Source organism: Salminus brasiliensis, chromosome 13 (genome assembly GCF_030463535.1).
Source record: "Salminus brasiliensis chromosome 13, fSalBra1.hap2, whole genome shotgun sequence".
Classification (NCBI taxonomy): domain Eukaryota; kingdom Metazoa; phylum Chordata; class Actinopteri; order Characiformes; family Bryconidae; genus Salminus; species Salminus brasiliensis.
Window position 1 is genome coordinate 15,427,740 of NC_132890.1, and position 21,172 is coordinate 15,448,911.

Below are 21,172 nucleotides of genomic sequence, written 5' to 3' on the forward strand. Positions count from 1 at the left end.
AAACAACAAAACTTGCTCTTTTGGCTGACACTTGAACATTCAGCAACAAAGGCTAACGCCGGCCGCCAGACTCGGCCTTGTCAACATAAAAGTCACATAAGCCACATGAGTCGAATGGGCTTGTGAAACGGGACAATTACAAAATCACAAATCTTTCTCAACTGTCTTGGCTCCTTTTATTTACACCCCTAAATTCCACATACTAAGGTACAACAGGAATACGGGATAAATGCAGAGGCTACTTCCTACCAATATGGAAGCCGGGCAAAAAAAAAAAAAGAAAAAAGCTCACGCTAGCACGCCGGGCGAAGCATCGCTCTGAGGTGAGTTGCGAGTCGCAGGGATGCCGGTGAAGCAGGCTCGGGCTGAGTGGGCCAGCCAGCCTTTTGACTTAGGGAAGTGGCGTCGCCATGTCAAGTTCAAAGAGCTCTGTGAAGCTTTAGGGGGACAAAAGAACAACTGTTGTAGATGCAGGCAGGTCTGGGAGGAGAATTTAAAAAAAACTCAATACAACTGGAAATCAGCCCCCCGAAACGAGAACGGGGACCCATGAATGGCGGCCCATGACTTGAGGTTGCGTGTAACGGTGAAATAAACATCACGGCTGTGACGAAACGGTGCTGTTATTGCCCCACGGCTCACTCCCTTTCGTGATGTGTTGCTTTAATGTGACCTAAGTAAGTGATCTAAATTAGCAGGTGTTTTTTTGTTTGTTTGTTTGTTTTTAACAGCAAATATTGGGCTTGTCCCACCCATGAGCTGTAACTGTGATTGGTTGTAGTTCTGCTCTGCGTTGACATCCTGTAACAGACTTTCCCCCCCATGTTGTCAGTTTCCTCAAACGTACACTGACCCCTACTGGCAGGCTTGGGTTACTTTTATCCACAGCATTCCCTCCACAGAGTTCTTGTTGAATATTTTCCAGTGTTTTGTTTTGAGAGCAACTGGCTATAATTAAGCCAAACTACAACTGATTGGTTTCCATCCCATGGCAGGCCATGCAGGTGGGCTTAAACGGCATCTGACGCTGAAATGTTTCGACTCTGAAGACTCCAAAGACCGTATGAAATGTAACACAAGGACGTACATGTAAAAGAAAGGGTAATGCGTTGTAGATTTGTGAAAGCGTAAAGTAAGATGGAGTAAAAGTAAGAAAAGCAAGTGAAAGAATGTGCTTGAGGATGGCAAAAGCTTACAGCACCTGGTATTCCCAGGCGGTCTCCCATCCAAGTACTAACCAGGCCCGACCCTGCTTAGCTTCCGAGATCAGACGAGATCGGGCGTGCTCAGGGTGGTATGGCCGTAAGCGAGAGCACTGCTTCCACTCAGCCTATTTATAAGCATGCGGCAAAAGACGGCTGCCTTTTCCACACTACAGGGGACACACATTTACTCGCCCTCCTTTCTTACTTCCAAAGCAACCCCACCAAGCTCATTCAAACCAATCACACATTTCATTGCTCTCTCCTGTCCTCCTTCTCTTTTCACAAAAAAAATAAAACAACAAAACTTGCTCTTTTGGCTGACACTTGAACATTCAGCAACAAAGGCTAACGCCGGCCGCCAGACTCGGCCTTGTCAACATAAAAGTCACATAAGCCACATGAGTCGAATGGGCTTGTGAAACGGGACAATTACAAAATCACAAATCTTTCTCAACTGTCTTGGCTCCTTTTATTTACACCCCTAAATTCCACATACTAAGGTACAACAGGAATACGGGATAAATGCAGAGGCTACTTCCTACCAATATGGAAGCCGGGCAAAAAAAAAAAAAGAAAAAAGCTCACGCTAGCACGCCGGGCGAAGCATCGCTCTGAGGTGAGTTGCGAGTCGCAGGGATGCCGGTGAAGCAGGCTCGGGCTGAGTGGGCCAGCCAGCCTTTTGACTTAGGGAAGTGGCGTCGCCATGTCAAGTTCAAAGAGCTCTGTGAAGCTTTAGGGGGACAAAAGAACAACTGTTGTAGATGCAGGCAGGTCTGGGAGGAGAATTTTAAAAAAACTCAATACAACTGGAAATCAGCCCCCCGAAACGAGAACGGGGACCCATGAATGGCGGCCCATGACTTGAGGTTGCGTGTAACGGTGAAATAAACATCACGGCTGTGACGAAACGGTGCTGTTATTGCCCCACGGCTCACTCCCTTTCGTGATGTGTTGCTTTAATGTGACCTAAGTAAGTGATCTAAATTAGCAGGTGTTTTTTTGTTTGTTTGTTTGTTTTTAACAGCAAATATTGGGCTTGTCCCACCCATGAGCTGTAACTGTGATTGGTTGTAGTTCTGCTCTGCGTTGACATCCTGTAACAGACTTTCCCCCCCATGTTGTCAGTTTCCTCAAACGTACACTGACCCCTACTGGCAGGCTTGGGTTACTTTTATCCACAGCATTCCCTCCACAGAGTTCTTGTTGAATATTTTCCAGTGTTTTGTTTTGAGAGCAACTGGCTATAATTAAGCCAAACTACAACTGATTGGTTTCCATCCCATGGCAGGCCATGCAGGTGGGCTTAAACGGCATCTGACGCTGAAATGTTTCGACTCTGAAGACTCCAAAGACCGTATGAAATGTAACACAAGGACGTACATGTAAAAGAAAGGGTAATGCGTTGTAGATTTGTGAAAGCGTAAAGTAAGATGGAGTAAAAGTAAGAAAAGCAAGTGAAAGAATGTGCTTGAGGATGGCAAAAGCTTACAGCACCTGGTATTCCCAGGCGGTCTCCCATCCAAGTACTAACCAGGCCCGACCCTGCTTAGCTTCCAAGATCAGACGAGATCAGGCATGCTCAGGGTGGTATGGCCGTAAGCGAGAGCACTGCTTCCACTCAGCCTATTTATAAGCATGCGGCAAAAGACGGCTGCCTTTTCCACACTACAGGGGACACACATTTACTCGCCCTCCTTTCTTACTTCCAAAGCAACCCCACCAAGCTCATTCAAACCAATCACACATTTCATTGCTCTCTCCTGTCCTCCTTCTCTTTTCACAAAAAAATAAAACAACAAAACTTGCTCTTTTGGCTGACACTTGAACATTCAGCAACAAAGGCTAACGCCGGCCGCCAGACTCGGCCTTGTCAACATAAAAGTCACATAAGCCACATGAGTCGAATGGGCTTGTGAAACGGGACAATTACAAAATCACAAATCTTTCTCAACTGTCTTGGCTCCTTTTATTTACACCCCTAAATTCCACATACTAAGGTACAACAGGAATACGGGATAAATGCAGAGGCTACTTCCTACCAATATGGAAGCCGGGCAAAAAAAAAAAAAGAAAAAAGCTCACGCTAGCACGCCGGGCGAAGCATCGCTCTGAGGTGAGTTGCGAGTCGCAGGGATGCCGGTGAAGCAGGCTCGGGCTGAGTGGGCCAGCCAGCCTTTTGACTTAGGGAAGTGGCGTCGCCATGTCAAGTTCAAAGAGCTCTGTGAAGCTTTAGGGGGACAAAAGAACAACTGTTGTAGATGCAGGCAGGTCTGGGAGGAGAATTTTAAAAAAACTCAATACAACTGGAAATCAGCCCCCCGAAACGAGAACGGGGACCCATGAATGGCGGCCCATGACTTGAGGTTGCGTGTAACGGTGAAATAAACATCACGGCTGTGACGAAACGGTGCTGTTATTGCCCCACGGCTCACTCCCTTTCGTGATGTGTTGCTTTAATGTGACCTAAGTAAGTGATCTAAATTAGCAGGTGTTTTTTTGTTTGTTTGTTTGTTTTTAACAGCAAATATTGGGCTTGTCCCACCCATGAGCTGTAACTGTGATTGGTTGTAGTTCTGCTCTGCGTTGACATCCTGTAACAGACTTTCCCCCCCATGTTGTCAGTTTCCTCAAACGTACACTGACCCCTACTGGCAGGCTTGGGTTACTTTTATCCACAGCATTCCCTCCACAGAGTTCTTGTTGAATATTTTCCAGTGTTTTGTTTTGAGAGCAACTGGCTATAATTAAGCCAAACTACAACTGATTGGTTTCCATCCCATGGCAGGCCATGCAGGTGGGCTTAAACGGCATCTGACGCTGAAATGTTTCGACTCTGAAGACTCCAAAGACCGTATGAAATGTAACACAAGGACGTACATGTAAAAGAAAGGGTAATGCGTTGTAGATTTGTGAAAGCGTAAAGTAAGATGGAGTAAAAGTAAGAAAAGCAAGTGAAAGAATGTGCATGTAAGTGCTTGAGGATGGCAAAAGCTTACAGCACCTGGTATTCCCAGGCGGTCTCCCATCCAAGTACTAACCAGGCCCGACCCTGCTTAGCTTCCGAGATCAGACGAGATCGGGCGTGCTCAGGGTGGTATGGCCGTAAGCGAGAGCACTGCTTCCACTCAGCCTATTTATAAGCATGCGGCAAAAGACGGCTGCCTTTTCCACACTACAGGGGACACACATTTACTCGCCCTCCTTTCTTACTTCCAAAGCAACCCCACCAAGCTCATTCAAACCAATCACACATTTCATTGCTCTCTCCTGTCCTCCTTCTCTTTTCACAAAAAAATAAAACAACAAAACTTGCTCTTTTGGCTGACACTTGAACATTCAGCAACAAAGGCTAACGCCGGCCGCCAGACTCGGCCTTGTCAACATAAAAGTCACATAAGCCACATGAGTCGAATGGGCTTGTGAAACGGGACAATTACAAAATCACAAATCTTTCTCAACTGTCTTGGCTCCTTTTATTTACACCCCTAAATTCCACATACTAAGGTACAACAGGAATACGGGATAAATGCAGAGGCTACTTCCTACCAATATGGAAGCCGGGCAAAAAAAAAAAAAGAAAAAAGCTCACGCTAGCACGCCGGGCGAAGCATCGCTCTGAGGTGAGTTGCGAGTCGCAGGGATGCCGGTGAAGCAGGCTCGGGCTGAGTGGGCCAGCCAGCCTTTTGACTTAGGGAAGTGGCGTCGCCATGTCAAGTTCAAAGAGCTCTGTGAAGCTTTAGGGGGACAAAAGAACAACTGTTGTAGATGCAGGCAGGTCTGGGAGGAGAATTTAAAAAAAACTCAATACAACTGGAAATCAGCCCCCCGAAACGAGAACGGGGACCCATGAATGGCGGCCCATGACTTGAGGTTGCGTGTAACGGTGAAATAAACATCACGGCTGTGACGAAACGGTGCTGTTATTGCCCCACGGCTCACTCCCTTTCGTGATGTGTTGCTTTAATGTGACCTAAGTAAGTGATCTAAATTAGCAGGTGTTTTTTTGTTTGTTTGTTTGTTTTTAACAGCAAATATTGGGCTTGTCCCACCCATGAGCTGTAACTGTGATTGGTTGTAGTTCTGCTCTGCGTTGACATCCTGTAACAGACTTTCCCCCCCATGTTGTCAGTTTCCTCAAACGTACACTGACCCCTACTGGCAGGCTTGGGTTACTTTTATCCACAGCATTCCCTCCACAGAGTTCTTGTTGAATATTTTCCAGTGTTTTGTTTTGAGAGCAACTGGCTATAATTAAGCCAAACTACAACTGATTGGTTTCCATCCCATGGCAGGCCATGCAGGTGGGCTTAAACGGCATCTGACGCTGAAATGTTTCGACTCTGAAGACTCCAAAGACCGTATGAAATGTAACACAAGGACGTACATGTAAAAGAAAGGGTAATGCGTTGTAGATTTGTGAAAGCGTAAAGTAAGATGGAGTAAAAGTAAGAAAAGCAAGTGAAAGAATGTGCTTGAGGATGGCAAAAGCTTACAGCACCTGGTATTCCCAGGCGGTCTCCCATCCAAGTACTAACCAGGCCCGACCCTGCTTAGCTTCCGAGATCAGACGAGATCGGGCGTGCTCAGGGTGGTATGGCCGTAAGCGAGAGCACTGCTTCCACTCAGCCTATTTATAAGCATGCGGCAAAAGACGGCTGCCTTTTCCACACTACAGGGGACACACATTTACTCGCCCTCCTTTCTTACTTCCAAAGCAACCCCACCAAGCTCATTCAAACCAATCACACATTTCATTGCTCTCTCCTGTCCTCCTTCTCTTTTCACAAAAAAAATAAAACAACAAAACTTGCTCTTTTGGCTGACACTTGAACATTCAGCAACAAAGGCTAACGCCGGCCGCCAGACTCGGCCTTGTCAACATAAAAGTCACATAAGCCACATGAGTCGAATGGGCTTGTGAAACGGGACAATTACAAAATCACAAATCTTTCTCAACTGTCTTGGCTCCTTTTATTTACACCCCTAAATTCCACATACTAAGGTACAACAGGAATACGGGATAAATGCAGAGGCTACTTCCTACCAATATGGAAGCCGGGCAAAAAAAAAAAAAGAAAAAAGCTCACGCTAGCACGCCGGGCGAAGCATCGCTCTGAGGTGAGTTGCGAGTCGCAGGGATGCCGGTGAAGCAGGCTCGGGCTGAGTGGGCCAGCCAGCCTTTTGACTTAGGGAAGTGGCGTCGCCATGTCAAGTTCAAAGAGCTCTGTGAAGCTTTAGGGGGACAAAAGAACAACTGTTGTAGATGCAGGCAGGTCTGGGAGGAGAATTTTAAAAAAACTCAATACAACTGGAAATCAGCCCCCCGAAACGAGAACGGGGACCCATGAATGGCGGCCCATGACTTGAGGTTGCGTGTAACGGTGAAATAAACATCACGGCTGTGACGAAACGGTGCTGTTATTGCCCCACGGCTCACTCCCTTTCGTGATGTGTTGCTTTAATGTGACCTAAGTAAGTGATCTAAATTAGCAGGTGTTTTTTTGTTTGTTTGTTTGTTTTTAACAGCAAATATTGGGCTTGTCCCACCCATGAGCTGTAACTGTGATTGGTTGTAGTTCTGCTCTGCGTTGACATCCTGTAACAGACTTTCCCCCCCATGTTGTCAGTTTCCTCAAACGTACACTGACCCCTACTGGCAGGCTTGGGTTACTTTTATCCACAGCATTCCCTCCACAGAGTTCTTGTTGAATATTTTCCAGTGTTTTGTTTTGAGAGCAACTGGCTATAATTAAGCCAAACTACAACTGATTGGTTTCCATCCCATGGCAGGCCATGCAGGTGGGCTTAAACGGCATCTGACGCTGAAATGTTTCGACTCTGAAGACTCCAAAGACCGTATGAAATGTAACACAAGGACGTACATGTAAAAGAAAGGGTAATGCGTTGTAGATTTGTGAAAGCGTAAAGTAAGATGGAGTAAAAGTAAGAAAAGCAAGTGAAAGAATGTGCTTGAGGATGGCAAAAGCTTACAGCACCTGGTATTCCCAGGCGGTCTCCCATCCAAGTACTAACCAGGCCCGACCCTGCTTAGCTTCCAAGATCAGACGAGATCAGGCATGCTCAGGGTGGTATGGCCGTAAGCGAGAGCACTGCTTCCACTCAGCCTATTTATAAGCATGCGGCAAAAGACGGCTGCCTTTTCCACACTACAGGGGACACACATTTACTCGCCCTCCTTTCTTACTTCCAAAGCAACCCCACCAAGCTCATTCAAACCAATCACACATTTCATTGCTCTCTCCTGTCCTCCTTCTCTTTTCACAAAAAAATAAAACAACAAAACTTGCTCTTTTGGCTGACACTTGAACATTCAGCAACAAAGGCTAACGCCGGCCGCCAGACTCGGCCTTGTCAACATAAAAGTCACATAAGCCACATGAGTCGAATGGGCTTGTGAAACGGGACAATTACAAAATCACAAATCTTTCTCAACTGTCTTGGCTCCTTTTATTTACACCCCTAAATTCCACATACTAAGGTACAACAGGAATACGGGATAAATGCAGAGGCTACTTCCTACCAATATGGAAGCCGGGCAAAAAAAAAAAAAGAAAAAAGCTCACGCTAGCACGCCGGGCGAAGCATCGCTCTGAGGTGAGTTGCGAGTCGCAGGGATGCCGGTGAAGCAGGCTCGGGCTGAGTGGGCCAGCCAGCCTTTTGACTTAGGGAAGTGGCGTCGCCATGTCAAGTTCAAAGAGCTCTGTGAAGCTTTAGGGGGACAAAAGAACAACTGTTGTAGATGCAGGCAGGTCTGGGAGGAGAATTTTAAAAAAACTCAATACAACTGGAAATCAGCCCCCCGAAACGAGAACGGGGACCCATGAATGGCGGCCCATGACTTGAGGTTGCGTGTAACGGTGAAATAAACATCACGGCTGTGACGAAACGGTGCTGTTATTGCCCCACGGCTCACTCCCTTTCGTGATGTGTTGCTTTAATGTGACCTAAGTAAGTGATCTAAATTAGCAGGTGTTTTTTTGTTTGTTTGTTTGTTTTTAACAGCAAATATTGGGCTTGTCCCACCCATGAGCTGTAACTGTGATTGGTTGTAGTTCTGCTCTGCGTTGACATCCTGTAACAGACTTTCCCCCCCATGTTGTCAGTTTCCTCAAACGTACACTGACCCCTACTGGCAGGCTTGGGTTACTTTTATCCACAGCATTCCCTCCACAGAGTTCTTGTTGAATATTTTCCAGTGTTTTGTTTTGAGAGCAACTGGCTATAATTAAGCCAAACTACAACTGATTGGTTTCCATCCCATGGCAGGCCATGCAGGTGGGCTTAAACGGCATCTGACGCTGAAATGTTTCGACTCTGAAGACTCCAAAGACCGTATGAAATGTAACACAAGGACGTACATGTAAAAGAAAGGGTAATGCGTTGTAGATTTGTGAAAGCGTAAAGTAAGATGGAGTAAAAGTAAGAAAAGCAAGTGAAAGAATGTGCTTGAGGATGGCAAAAGCTTACAGCACCTGGTATTCCCAGGCGGTCTCCCATCCAAGTACTAACCAGGCCCGACCCTGCTTAGCTTCCAAGATCAGACGAGATCAGGCATGCTCAGGGTGGTATGGCCGTAAGCGAGAGCACTGCTTCCACTCAGCCTATTTATAAGCATGCGGCAAAAGACGGCTGCCTTTTCCACACTACAGGGGACACACATTTACTCGCCCTCCTTTCTTACTTCCAAAGCAACCCCACCAAGCTCATTCAAACCAATCACACATTTCATTGCTCTCTCCTGTCCTCCTTCTCTTTTCACAAAAAAATAAAACAACAAAACTTGCTCTTTTGGCTGACACTTGAACATTCAGCAACAAAGGCTAACGCCGGCCGCCAGACTCGGCCTTGTCAACATAAAAGTCACATAAGCCACATGAGTCGAATGGGCTTGTGAAACGGGACAATTACAAAATCACAAATCTTTCTCAACTGTCTTGGCTCCTTTTATTTACACCCCTAAATTCCACATACTAAGGTACAACAGGAATACGGGATAAATGCAGAGGCTACTTCCTACCAATATGGAAGCCGGGCAAAAAAAAAAAAAGAAAAAAGCTCACGCTAGCACGCCGGGCGAAGCATCGCTCTGAGGTGAGTTGCGAGTCGCAGGGATGCCGGTGAAGCAGGCTCGGGCTGAGTGGGCCAGCCAGCCTTTTGACTTAGGGAAGTGGCGTCGCCATGTCAAGTTCAAAGAGCTCTGTGAAGCTTTAGGGGGACAAAAGAACAACTGTTGTAGATGCAGGCAGGTCTGGGAGGAGAATTTTAAAAAAACTCAATACAACTGGAAATCAGCCCCCCGAAACGAGAACGGGGACCCATGAATGGCGGCCCATGACTTGAGGTTGCGTGTAACGGTGAAATAAACATCACGGCTGTGACGAAACGGTGCTGTTATTGCCCCACGGCTCACTCCCTTTCGTGATGTGTTGCTTTAATGTGACCTAAGTAAGTGATCTAAATTAGCAGGTGTTTTTTTGTTTGTTTGTTTGTTTTTAACAGCAAATATTGGGCTTGTCCCACCCATGAGCTGTAACTGTGATTGGTTGTAGTTCTGCTCTGCGTTGACATCCTGTAACAGACTTTCCCCCCCATGTTGTCAGTTTCCTCAAACGTACACTGACCCCTACTGGCAGGCTTGGGTTACTTTTATCCACAGCATTCCCTCCACAGAGTTCTTGTTGAATATTTTCCAGTGTTTTGTTTTGAGAGCAACTGGCTATAATTAAGCCAAACTACAACTGATTGGTTTCCATCCCATGGCAGGCCATGCAGGTGGGCTTAAACGGCATCTGACGCTGAAATGTTTCGACTCTGAAGACTCCAAAGACCGTATGAAATGTAACACAAGGACGTACATGTAAAAGAAAGGGTAATGCGTTGTAGATTTGTGAAAGCGTAAAGTAAGATGGAGTAAAAGTAAGAAAAGCAAGTGAAAGAATGTGCATGTAAGTGCTTGAGGATGGCAAAAGCTTACAGCACCTGGTATTCCCAGGCGGTCTCCCATCCAAGTACTAACCAGGCCCGACCCTGCTTAGCTTCCGAGATCAGACGAGATCGGGCGTGCTCAGGGTGGTATGGCCGTAAGCGAGAGCACTGCTTCCACTCAGCCTATTTATAAGCATGCGGCAAAAGACGGCTGCCTTTTCCACACTACAGGGGACACACATTTACTCGCCCTCCTTTCTTACTTCCAAAGCAACCCCACCAAGCTCATTCAAACCAATCACACATTTCATTGCTCTCTCCTGTCCTCCTTCTCTTTTCACAAAAAAATAAAACAACAAAACTTGCTCTTTTGGCTGACACTTGAACATTCAGCAACAAAGGCTAACGCCGGCCGCCAGACTCGGCCTTGTCAACATAAAAGTCACATAAGCCACATGAGTCGAATGGGCTTGTGAAACGGGACAATTACAAAATCACAAATCTTTCTCAACTGTCTTGGCTCCTTTTATTTACACCCCTAAATTCCACATACTAAGGTACAACAGGAATACGGGATAAATGCAGAGGCTACTTCCTACCAATATGGAAGCCGGGCAAAAAAAAAAAAAGAAAAAAGCTCACGCTAGCACGCCGGGCGAAGCATCGCTCTGAGGTGAGTTGCGAGTCGCAGGGATGCCGGTGAAGCAGGCTCGGGCTGAGTGGGCCAGCCAGCCTTTTGACTTAGGGAAGTGGCGTCGCCATGTCAAGTTCAAAGAGCTCTGTGAAGCTTTAGGGGGACAAAAGAACAACTGTTGTAGATGCAGGCAGGTCTGGGAGGAGAATTTAAAAAAAAACTCAATACAACTGGAAATCAGCCCCCCGAAACGAGAACGGGGACCCATGAATGGCGGCCCATGACTTGAGGTTGCGTGTAACGGTGAAATAAACATCACGGCTGTGACGAAACGGTGCTGTTATTGCCCCACGGCTCACTCCCTTTCGTGATGTGTTGCTTTAATGTGACCTAAGTAAGTGATCTAAATTAGCAGGTGTTTTTTTGTTTGTTTGTTTGTTTTTAACAGCAAATATTGGGCTTGTCCCACCCATGAGCTGTAACTGTGATTGGTTGTAGTTCTGCTCTGCGTTGACATCCTGTAACAGACTTTCCCCCCCATGTTGTCAGTTTCCTCAAACGTACACTGACCCCTACTGGCAGGCTTGGGTTACTTTTATCCACAGCATTCCCTCCACAGAGTTCTTGTTGAATATTTTCCAGTGTTTTGTTTTGAGAGCAACTGGCTATAATTAAGCCAAACTACAACTGATTGGTTTCCATCCCATGGCAGGCCATGCAGGTGGGCTTAAACGGCATCTGACGCTGAAATGTTTCGACTCTGAAGACTCCAAAGACCGTATGAAATGTAACACAAGGACGTACATGTAAAAGAAAGGGTAATGCGTTGTAGATTTGTGAAAGCGTAAAGTAAGATGGAGTAAAAGTAAGAAAAGCAAGTGAAAGAATGTGCTTGAGGATGGCAAAAGCTTACAGCACCTGGTATTCCCAGGCGGTCTCCCATCCAAGTACTAACCAGGCCCGACCCTGCTTAGCTTCCGAGATCAGACGAGATCGGGCGTGCTCAGGGTGGTATGGCCGTAAGCGAGAGCACTGCTTCCACTCAGCCTATTTATAAGCATGCGGCAAAAGACGGCTGCCTTTTCCACACTACAGGGGACACACATTTACTCGCCCTCCTTTCTTACTTCCAAAGCAACCCCACCAAGCTCATTCAAACCAATCACACATTTCATTGCTCTCTCCTGTCCTCCTTCTCTTTTCACAAAAAAAATAAAACAACAAAACTTGCTCTTTTGGCTGACACTTGAACATTCAGCAACAAAGGCTAACGCCGGCCGCCAGACTCGGCCTTGTCAACATAAAAGTCACATAAGCCACATGAGTCGAATGGGCTTGTGAAACGGGACAATTACAAAATCACAAATCTTTCTCAACTGTCTTGGCTCCTTTTATTTACACCCCTAAATTCCACATACTAAGGTACAACAGGAATACGGGATAAATGCAGAGGCTACTTCCTACCAATATGGAAGCCGGGCAAAAAAAAAAAAAGAAAAAAGCTCACGCTAGCACGCCGGGCGAAGCATCGCTCTGAGGTGAGTTGCGAGTCGCAGGGATGCCGGTGAAGCAGGCTCGGGCTGAGTGGGCCAGCCAGCCTTTTGACTTAGGGAAGTGGCGTCGCCATGTCAAGTTCAAAGAGCTCTGTGAAGCTTTAGGGGGACAAAAGAACAACTGTTGTAGATGCAGGCAGGTCTGGGAGGAGAATTTTAAAAAAACTCAATACAACTGGAAATCAGCCCCCCGAAACGAGAACGGGGACCCATGAATGGCGGCCCATGACTTGAGGTTGCGTGTAACGGTGAAATAAACATCACGGCTGTGACGAAACGGTGCTGTTATTGCCCCACGGCTCACTCCCTTTCGTGATGTGTTGCTTTAATGTGACCTAAGTAAGTGATCTAAATTAGCAGGTGTTTTTTTGTTTGTTTGTTTGTTTTTAACAGCAAATATTGGGCTTGTCCCACCCATGAGCTGTAACTGTGATTGGTTGTAGTTCTGCTCTGCGTTGACATCCTGTAACAGACTTTCCCCCCCATGTTGTCAGTTTCCTCAAACGTACACTGACCCCTACTGGCAGGCTTGGGTTACTTTTATCCACAGCATTCCCTCCACAGAGTTCTTGTTGAATATTTTCCAGTGTTTTGTTTTGAGAGCAACTGGCTATAATTAAGCCAAACTACAACTGATTGGTTTCCATCCCATGGCAGGCCATGCAGGTGGGCTTAAACGGCATCTGACGCTGAAATGTTTCGACTCTGAAGACTCCAAAGACCGTATGAAATGTAACACAAGGACGTACATGTAAAAGAAAGGGTAATGCGTTGTAGATTTGTGAAAGCGTAAAGTAAGATGGAGTAAAAGTAAGAAAAGCAAGTGAAAGAATGTGCTTGAGGATGGCAAAAGCTTACAGCACCTGGTATTCCCAGGCGGTCTCCCATCCAAGTACTAACCAGGCCCGACCCTGCTTAGCTTCCGAGATCAGACGAGATCGGGCGTGCTCAGGGTGGTATGGCCGTAAGCGAGAGCACTGCTTCCACTCAGCCTATTTATAAGCATGCGGCAAAAGACGGCTGCCTTTTCCACACTACAGGGGACACACATTTACTCGCCCTCCTTTCTTACTTCCAAAGCAACCCCACCAAGCTCATTCAAACCAATCACACATTTCATTGAATCAGAATCAGAATCAGAATCAGAATCTCTTTATTTCACCAAGTATGTTACCCATACAAGGAATTTGTCTTGGTGAGAGCAACACGCATGACAAGTAGCAAGAAACACAGAACACAGTCTTAAACTAAAGGAAAATGACACTAAACAATAAATAGGGTAGGGGATAAATTAAAAAAAGTAGAAAGTACTAAAGGTAATAAAGGTAATAAAGAGCTGAAAAATATATTTACAGAAAAGAAAAGGACATCTGTACAGGTGTGCAAATAGTCATAGTGCAAAATAGGCAGAGTGCAAATAACTGTTCAGTCCGGTTTGGTACAGTTCAGTTGTAAGTTTAGAGGTTTACAGTGGGAGGTGACCACTGTGATTGAGGAGCGCTACAGCTCTGGGGAAGAAGCTGTTAGCATGACGTGTTGTGCTGGTTTTGATGGACCGCAGTCTTCTACCCGAGGGGAGTGTCTGGAAGAGGAGGTGTCCAGGATGTGAGGGGTCAGATGTAATCTTGCCAGCCCGCTTCCTCATCCTGCTGGAGTAGATCTGCTGAAGTGATGGCAGGTTACATCCTATGATCCTCTCTGCTGTCCTGATGATGCGCTGGAGTTTGGTTCTTTCTTGTGAGGTGGAGGAACCAAACCAGATAGTTATGGAGGCTGTGATAATGGACTCGATGATCGCTGTGTAGAACTGGATCATCAGGGTCTGTGGCAGGTTGAATTTCTTGAGCTGTCTCAAGAAGTACATTCTTTGTTGAGCTTTCTTGATGATGGAGATGGTGTTTTTCTCCCATTTCAAGTCTCTGGAAATGGTGGTGCCCAGGAACTTGAGTGACTCCACCATTGATACTGCAGTGTTGTTGATGTGGAGGGGGGGAAGGGTGGGTGGATTGCGTCGGAAGTCCACCACCATCTCTACAGTCTTTTCTGTGTTTAGCAGCAGGTGGTTGTTGCTGCACCAGGACACCAGCTGCTCAATTTCCTTTCTGTAAGCAGACTCATCACCGTTGGCTATGAGGCCCACCAGAGTGGAGTCATCTGCAAATTTCAGGATCTTTACAGCTGGATCTTTGGAGACACAATCATTAGTGTAGAGGCTGAAGAGAAGGGGTGAAAGAACACAACCCTGAGGGACTCCAGTACTGAGTGTCCGGAGGTCTGAATTGTGCTTCCCCAGCCGCACCTGCTGTCTCCTGTCTGTCAGAAAATCCACGATCCACCGACACATGGAGTCTGGCACTGACAGCTGGGAGAGCTTGGCCTGAAGAAGCTGCGGCACAACAGTGTTAAAAGCCGAGCTAAAGTCCACAAACAAAACCCTAGCATAGTTTCCATGGCTGTCGAGATGTTGCAGGATAAAGTGCAGGGTCAGGTTGACCACATCATCGACAGACCTGTTTGCTCGGTACGCAAACTGCAGGGGGTCCAGCAGGGGATCTGTGATGGACTTCAGGTGGGCTAGGATCAGGCGTTCAAAGACCTTCATGACTACAGAGGTCAGGGCGACAGGCCTGTAATCATTCAGTCCGGTGATGGTGGATTTCTTGGGAACTGGAATGATGGTGGAGGTTTTGAAGCAGGCTGGAACAGAGCAGAGTTCCAGTGATCTGTTAAAAATGTCTGTAAACACTGGAGCTAGTTGGTCACAGCAGTGTTTTAGGGTGGATGGAGAGACTGAGTCGGGCCCGGGGGCTTTCCTCACCTTCTGTCTGCTGAAGAGCCTGTGAACATCCTGCCGGTTGATGCAGAGATGAGCAGGAGGCAGAGGTGAGAGGGCCAGGGTGGGGGTGGAGGTGGAGGGGGGTGATGGGTGGTAGACGGTCCGATTGTCTTTTGTGAGTTCAAATCTGCAGTAGAACTCATTCAGGTCGTTGGTGAGGTGTCGGTCGTTCAGGAGGAGGGGGGTCTTTCTCACCTTGTGACCAGTGAGAAGCTGTAGGCCTTTCCAGGCTGAAGATGGGTCGTTAGCAGTGATGTGTCTGTTCAGCTGCTCTGAGTACTTGCTCTTCGCAGCTCTAATCCCTTTCTCCAGTCTGTATTTGGCCTCCTTAAAGACAGTTCTATCTCCACTCCTGAACGCTTCCTCCTTTTCCCTCCGAAGCTGTTTGAGTTCAGCAGTAAACCAGGGTTTGTTGTTACTGTATCTCACCTGTGATTTAGTTGAGATACAGCTGTCTTCACAGAAACTGATGTATGACGTCACAGTGTCTGTGTATTCGTCCAGTCCGTCTGTCGCCTCCTCAAACACAGCCCAGTCTGTGGATTCGAAGCAGCCCTGCAGCTTCTCAATGTCTCCACTGGTCCACCTCTTCACTGTTGTGATGACCGGCTTGTTGCTCTCTCCTGTCCTCCTTCTCTTTTCACAAAAAAAATAAAACAACAAAACTTGCTCTTTTGGCTGACACTTGAACATTCAGCAACAAAGGCTAACGCCGGCCGCCAGACTCGGCCTTGTCAACATAAAAGTCACATAAGCCACATGAGTCGAATGGGCTTGTGAAACGGGACAATTACAAAATCACAAATCTTTCTCAACTGTCTTGGCTCCTTTTATTTACACCCCTAAATTCCACATACTAAGGTACAACAGGAATACGGGATAAATGCAGAGGCTACTTCCTACCAATATGGAAGCCGGGCAAAAAAAAAAAAAAGAAAAAAGCTCACGCTAGCACGCCGGGCGAAGCATCGCTCTGAGGTGAGTTGCGAGTCGCAGGGATGCCGGTGAAGCAGGCTCGGGCTGAGTGGGCCAGCCAGCCTTTTGACTTAGGGAAGTGGCGTCGCCATGTCAAGTTCAAAGAGCTCTGTGAAGCTTTAGGGGGACAAAAGAACAACTGTTGTAGATGCAGGCAGGTCTGGGAGGAGAATTTTAAAAAAACTCAATACAACTGGAAATCAGCCCCCCGAAACGAGAACGGGGACCCATGAATGGCGGCCCATGACTTGAGGTTGCGTGTAACGGTGAAATAAACATCACGGCTGTGACGAAACGGTGCTGTTATTGCCCCACGGCTCACTCCCTTTCGTGATGTGTTGCTTTAATGTGACCTAAGTAAGTGATCTAAATTAGCAGGTGTTTTTTTGTTTGTTTGTTTGTTTTTAACAGCAAATATTGGGCTTGTCCCACCCATGAGCTGTAACTGTGATTGGTTGTAGTTCTGCTCTGCGTTGACATCCTGTAACAGACTTTCCCCCCCATGTTGTCAGTTTCCTCAAACGTACACTGACCCCTACTGGCAGGCTTGGGTTACTTTTATCCACAGCATTCCCTCCACAGAGTTCTTGTTGAATATTTTCCAGTGTTTTGTTTTGAGAGCAACTGGCTATAATTAAGCCAAACTACAACTGATTGGTTTCCATCCCATGGCAGGCCATGCAGGTGGGCTTAAACGGCATCTGACGCTGAAATGTTTCGACTCTGAAGACTCCAAAGACCGTATGAAATGTAACACAAGGACGTACATGTAAAAGAAAGGGTAATGCGTTGTAGATTTGTGAAAGCGTAAAGTAAGATGGAGTAAAAGTAAGAAAAGCAAGTGAAAGAATGTGCATGTAAGTGCTTGAGGATGGCAAAAGCTTACAGCACCCGGTATTCCCAGGTGGTCTCCCATCCAAGTACTAACCAGGCCCGACCCTGCTTAGCTTCCGAGATCAGACGAGATCGGGCGTGCTCAGGGTGGTATGGCCGTAAGCGAGAGCACTGCTTCCACTCAGCCTATTTATAAGCATGCGGCAAAAGACGGCTGCCTTTTCCACACTACAGGGGACACACATTTACTCGCCCTCCTTTCTTACTTCCAAAGCAACCCCACCAAGCTCATTCAAACCAATCACACATTTCATTGCTCTCTCCTGTCCTCCTTCTCTTTTCACAAAAAAAATAAAACAACAAAACTTGCTCTTTTGGCTGACACTTGAACATTCAGCAACAAAGGCTAACGCCGGCCGCCAGACTCGGCCTTGTCAACATAAAAGTCACATAAGCCACATGAGTCGAATGGGCTTGTGAAACGGGACAATTACAAAATCACAAATCTTTCTCAACTGTCTTGGCTCCTTTTATTTACACCCCTAAATTCCACATACTAAGGTACAACAGGAATACGGGATAAATGCAGAGGCTACTTCCTACCAATATGGAAGCCGGGCAAAAAAAAAAAAAGAAAAAAGCTCACGCTAGCACGCCGGGCGAAGCATCGCTCTGAGGTGAGTTGCGAGTCGCAGGGATGCCGGTGAAGCAGGCTCGGGCTGAGTGGGCCAGCCAGCCTTTTGACTTAGGGAAGTGGCGTCGCCATGTCAAGTTCAAAGAGCTCTGTGAAGCTTTAGGGGGACAAAAGAACAACTGTTGTAGATGCAGGCAGGTCTGGGAGGAGAATTTAAAAAAAACTCAATACAACTGGAAATCAGCCCCCCGAAACGAGAACGGGGACCCATGAATGGCGGCCCATGACTTGAGGTTGCGTGTAACGGTGAAATAAACATCACGGCTGTGACGAAACGGTGCTGTTATTGCCCCACGGCTCACTCCCTTTCGTGATGTGTTGCTTTAATGTGACCTAAGTAAGTGATCTAAATTAGCAGGTGTTTTTTTGTTTGTTTGTTTGTTTTTAACAGCAAATATTGGGCTTGTCCCACCCATGAGCTGTAACTGTGATTGGTTGTAGTTCTGCTCTGCGTTGACATCCTGTAACAGACTTTCCCCCCCATGTTGTCAGTTTCCTCAAACGTACACTGACCCCTACTGGCAGGCTTGGGTTACTTTTATCCACAGCATTCCCTCCACAGAGTTCTTGTTGAATATTTTCCAGTGTTTTGTTTTGAGAGCAACTGGCTATAATTAAGCCAAACTACAACTGATTGGTTTCCATCCCATGGCAGGCCATGCAGGTGGGCTTAAACGGCATCTGACGCTGAAATGTTTCGACTCTGAAGACTCCAAAGACCGTATGAAATGTAACACAAGGACGTACATGTAAAAGAAAGGGTAATGCGTTGTAGATTTGTGAAAGCGTAAAGTAAGATGGAGTAAAAGTAAGAAAAGCAAGTGAAAGAATGTGCTTGAGGATGGCAAAAGCTTACAGCACCTGGTATTCCCAGGCGGTCTCCCATCCAAGTACTAACCAGGCCCGACCCTGCTTAGCTTCCGAGATCAGACGAGATCGGGCGTGCTCAGGGTGGTATGGCCGTAAGCGAGAGCACTGCTTCCACTCAGCCTATTTATAAGCATGCGGCAAAAGACGGCTGCCTTTTCCACACTACAGGGGACACACATTTACTCGCCCTCCTTTCTTACTTCCAAAGCAACCCCACCAAGCTCATTCAAACCAATCACACATTTCATTGCTCTCTCCTGTCCTCCTTCTCTTTTCACAAAAAAATAAAACAACAAAACTTGCTCTTTTGGCTGACACTTGAACATTCAGCAACAAAGGCTAACGCCGGCCGCCAGACTCGGCCTTGTCAACATAAAAGTCACATAAGCCACATGAGTCGAATGGGCTTGTGAAACGGGACAATTACAAAATCACAAATCTTTCTCAACTGTCTTGGCTCCTTTTATTTACACCCCTAAATTCCACATACTAAGGTACAACAGGAATACGGGATAAATGCAGAGGCTACTTCCTACCAATATGGAAGCCGGGCAAAAAAAAAAAAAGAAAAAAGCTCACGCTAGCACGCCGGGCGAAGCATCGCTCTGAGGTGAGTTGCGAGTCGCAGGGATGCCGGTGAAGCAGGCTCGGGCTGAGTGGGCCAGCCAGCCTTTTGACTTAGGGAAGTGGCGTCGCCATGTCAAGTTCAAAGAGCTCTGTGAAGCTTTAGGGGGACAAAAGAACAACTGTTGTAGATGCAGGCAGGTCTGGGAGGAGAATTTTAAAAAAACTCAATACAACTGGAAATCAGCCCCCCGAAACGAGAACGGGGACCCATGAATGGCGGCCCATGACTTGAGGTTGCGTGTAACGGTGAAATAAACATCACGGCTGTGACGAAACGGTGCTGTTATTGCCCCACGGCTCACTCCCTTTCGTGATGTGTTGCTTTAATGTGACCTAAGTAAGTGATCTAAATTAGCAGGTGTTTTTTTGTTTGTTTGTTTGTTTTTAACAGCAAATATTGGGCTTGTCCCACCCATGAGCTGTAACTGTGATTGGTTGTAGTTCTGCTCTGCGTTGACATCCTGTAACAGACTTTCCCCCCCATGTTGTCAGTTTCCTCAAACGTACACTGACCCCTACTGGCAGGCTTGGGTTACTTTTATCCACAGCATTCCCTCCACAGAGTTCTTGTTGAATATTTTCCAGTGTTTTGTTTTGAGAGCAACTGGCTATAATTAAGCCAAACTACAACTGATTGGTTTCCATCCCATGGCAGGCCATGCAGGTGGGCTTAAACGGCATCTGACGCTGAAATGTTTCGACTCTGAAGACTCCAAAGACCGTATGAAATGTAACACAAGGACGTACATGTAAAAGAAAGGGTAATGCGTTGTAGATTTGTGAAAGCGTAAAGTAAGATGGAGTAAAAGTAAGAAAAGCAAGTGAAAGAATGTGCTTGAGGATGGCAAAAGCTTACAGCACCTGGTATTCCCAGGCGGTCTCCCATCCAAGTACTAACCAGGCCCGACCCTGCTTAGCTTCCGAGATCAGACGAGATCGGGCGTGCTCAGGGTGGTATGGCCGTAAGCGAGAGCACTGCTTCCACTCAGCCTATTTATAAGCATGCGGCAAAAGACGGCTGCCTTTTCCACACTACAGGGGACACACATTTACTCGCCCTCCTTTCTTACTTCCAAAGCAACCCCACCAAGCTCATTCAAACCAATCACACATTTCATTGCTCTCTCCTGTCCTCCTTCTCTTTTCACAAAAAAATAAAACAACAAAACTTGCTCTTTTGGCTGACACTTGAACATTCAGCAACAAAGGCTAACGCCGGCCGCCAGACTCGGCCTTGTCAACATAAAAGTCACATAAGCCACATGAGTCGAATGGGCTTGTGAAACGGGACAATTACAAAATCACAAATCTTTCTCAACTGTCTTGGCTCCTTTTATTTACACCCCTAAATTCCACATACTAAGGTACAACAGGAATACGGGATAAATGCAGAGGCTACTTCCTACCAATATGGAAGCCGGGCAAAAAAAAAAAAAGAAAAAAGCTCACGCTAGCACGCCGGGCGAAGCATCGCTCTGAGGTGAGTTGCGAGTCGCAGGGATGCCGGTGAAGCAGGCTCGGGCTGAGTGGGCCAGCCAGCCTTTTGACTTAGGGAAGTGGCGTCGCCATGTCAAGTTCAAAGAGCTCTGTGAAGCTTTAGGGGGACAAAAGAACAACTGTTGTAGATGCAGGCAGGTCTGGGAGGAGAATTTAAAAAAAACTCAATACAACTGGAAATCAGCCCCCCGAAACGAGAACGGGGACCCATGAATGGCGGCCCATGACTTGAGGTTGCGTGTAACGGTGAAATAAACATCACGGCTGTGACGAAACGGTGCTGTTATTGCCCCACGGCTCACTCCCTTTCGTGATGTGTTGCTTTAATGTGACCTAAGTAAGTGATCTAAATTAGCAGGTGTTTTTTTGTTTGTTTGTTTGTTTTTAACAGCAAATATTGGGCTTGTCCCACCCATGAGCTGTAACTGTGATTGGTTGTAGTTCTGCTCTGCGTTGACATCCTGTAACAGACTTTCCCCCCCATGTTGTCAGTTTCCTCAA

General features: G+C 46.7%; 12 non-coding genes across 12 annotated transcripts; all 12 read right to left on the minus strand.

Annotated features, from left to right (window-relative positions):
• Positions 1 to 1,189: 1,189 nt before the first annotated feature.
• Positions 1,190 to 1,308, minus strand: LOC140576201 (5S ribosomal RNA). Its single transcript, XR_011981427.1, has one exon. It is a non-coding gene; the product is annotated as a 5S ribosomal RNA (ribosomal RNA).
• Positions 1,309 to 2,687: 1,379 nt separating this feature from the next.
• Positions 2,688 to 2,806, minus strand: LOC140575880 (5S ribosomal RNA). Its single transcript, XR_011981135.1, has one exon. It is a non-coding gene; the product is annotated as a 5S ribosomal RNA (ribosomal RNA).
• Positions 2,807 to 4,194: 1,388 nt separating this feature from the next.
• Positions 4,195 to 4,313, minus strand: LOC140576202 (5S ribosomal RNA). The gene has a single exon (XR_011981428.1). It is a non-coding gene; the product is annotated as a 5S ribosomal RNA (ribosomal RNA).
• Positions 4,314 to 5,691: 1,378 nt separating this feature from the next.
• On the minus strand, positions 5,692 to 5,810 carry LOC140576203 (5S ribosomal RNA). Its single transcript, XR_011981429.1, has one exon. It is a non-coding gene; the product is annotated as a 5S ribosomal RNA (ribosomal RNA).
• Positions 5,811 to 7,189: 1,379 nt separating this feature from the next.
• LOC140575881 (5S ribosomal RNA) lies at positions 7,190 to 7,308 on the minus strand. Its single transcript, XR_011981136.1, has one exon. It is a non-coding gene; the product is annotated as a 5S ribosomal RNA (ribosomal RNA).
• Positions 7,309 to 8,686: 1,378 nt separating this feature from the next.
• Positions 8,687 to 8,805, minus strand: LOC140575882 (5S ribosomal RNA). The gene has a single exon (XR_011981137.1). It is a non-coding gene; the product is annotated as a 5S ribosomal RNA (ribosomal RNA).
• Positions 8,806 to 10,193: 1,388 nt separating this feature from the next.
• LOC140576204 (5S ribosomal RNA) lies at positions 10,194 to 10,312 on the minus strand. Its single transcript, XR_011981430.1, has one exon. It is a non-coding gene; the product is annotated as a 5S ribosomal RNA (ribosomal RNA).
• Positions 10,313 to 11,691: 1,379 nt separating this feature from the next.
• Positions 11,692 to 11,810, minus strand: LOC140576205 (5S ribosomal RNA). The gene has a single exon (XR_011981431.1). It is a non-coding gene; the product is annotated as a 5S ribosomal RNA (ribosomal RNA).
• A 1,379-nt stretch (positions 11,811 to 13,189) lies between these two features.
• Positions 13,190 to 13,308, minus strand: LOC140576206 (5S ribosomal RNA). Its single transcript, XR_011981432.1, has one exon. It is a non-coding gene; the product is annotated as a 5S ribosomal RNA (ribosomal RNA).
• A 3,720-nt stretch (positions 13,309 to 17,028) lies between these two features.
• On the minus strand, positions 17,029 to 17,147 carry LOC140576383 (5S ribosomal RNA). The gene has a single exon (XR_011981598.1). It is a non-coding gene; the product is annotated as a 5S ribosomal RNA (ribosomal RNA).
• Positions 17,148 to 18,526: 1,379 nt separating this feature from the next.
• Positions 18,527 to 18,645, minus strand: LOC140576207 (5S ribosomal RNA). Its single transcript, XR_011981433.1, has one exon. It is a non-coding gene; the product is annotated as a 5S ribosomal RNA (ribosomal RNA).
• Positions 18,646 to 20,023: 1,378 nt separating this feature from the next.
• On the minus strand, positions 20,024 to 20,142 carry LOC140576209 (5S ribosomal RNA). Its single transcript, XR_011981435.1, has one exon. It is a non-coding gene; the product is annotated as a 5S ribosomal RNA (ribosomal RNA).
• Between the last annotated feature and the right edge of the window lie 1,030 nt (positions 20,143 to 21,172).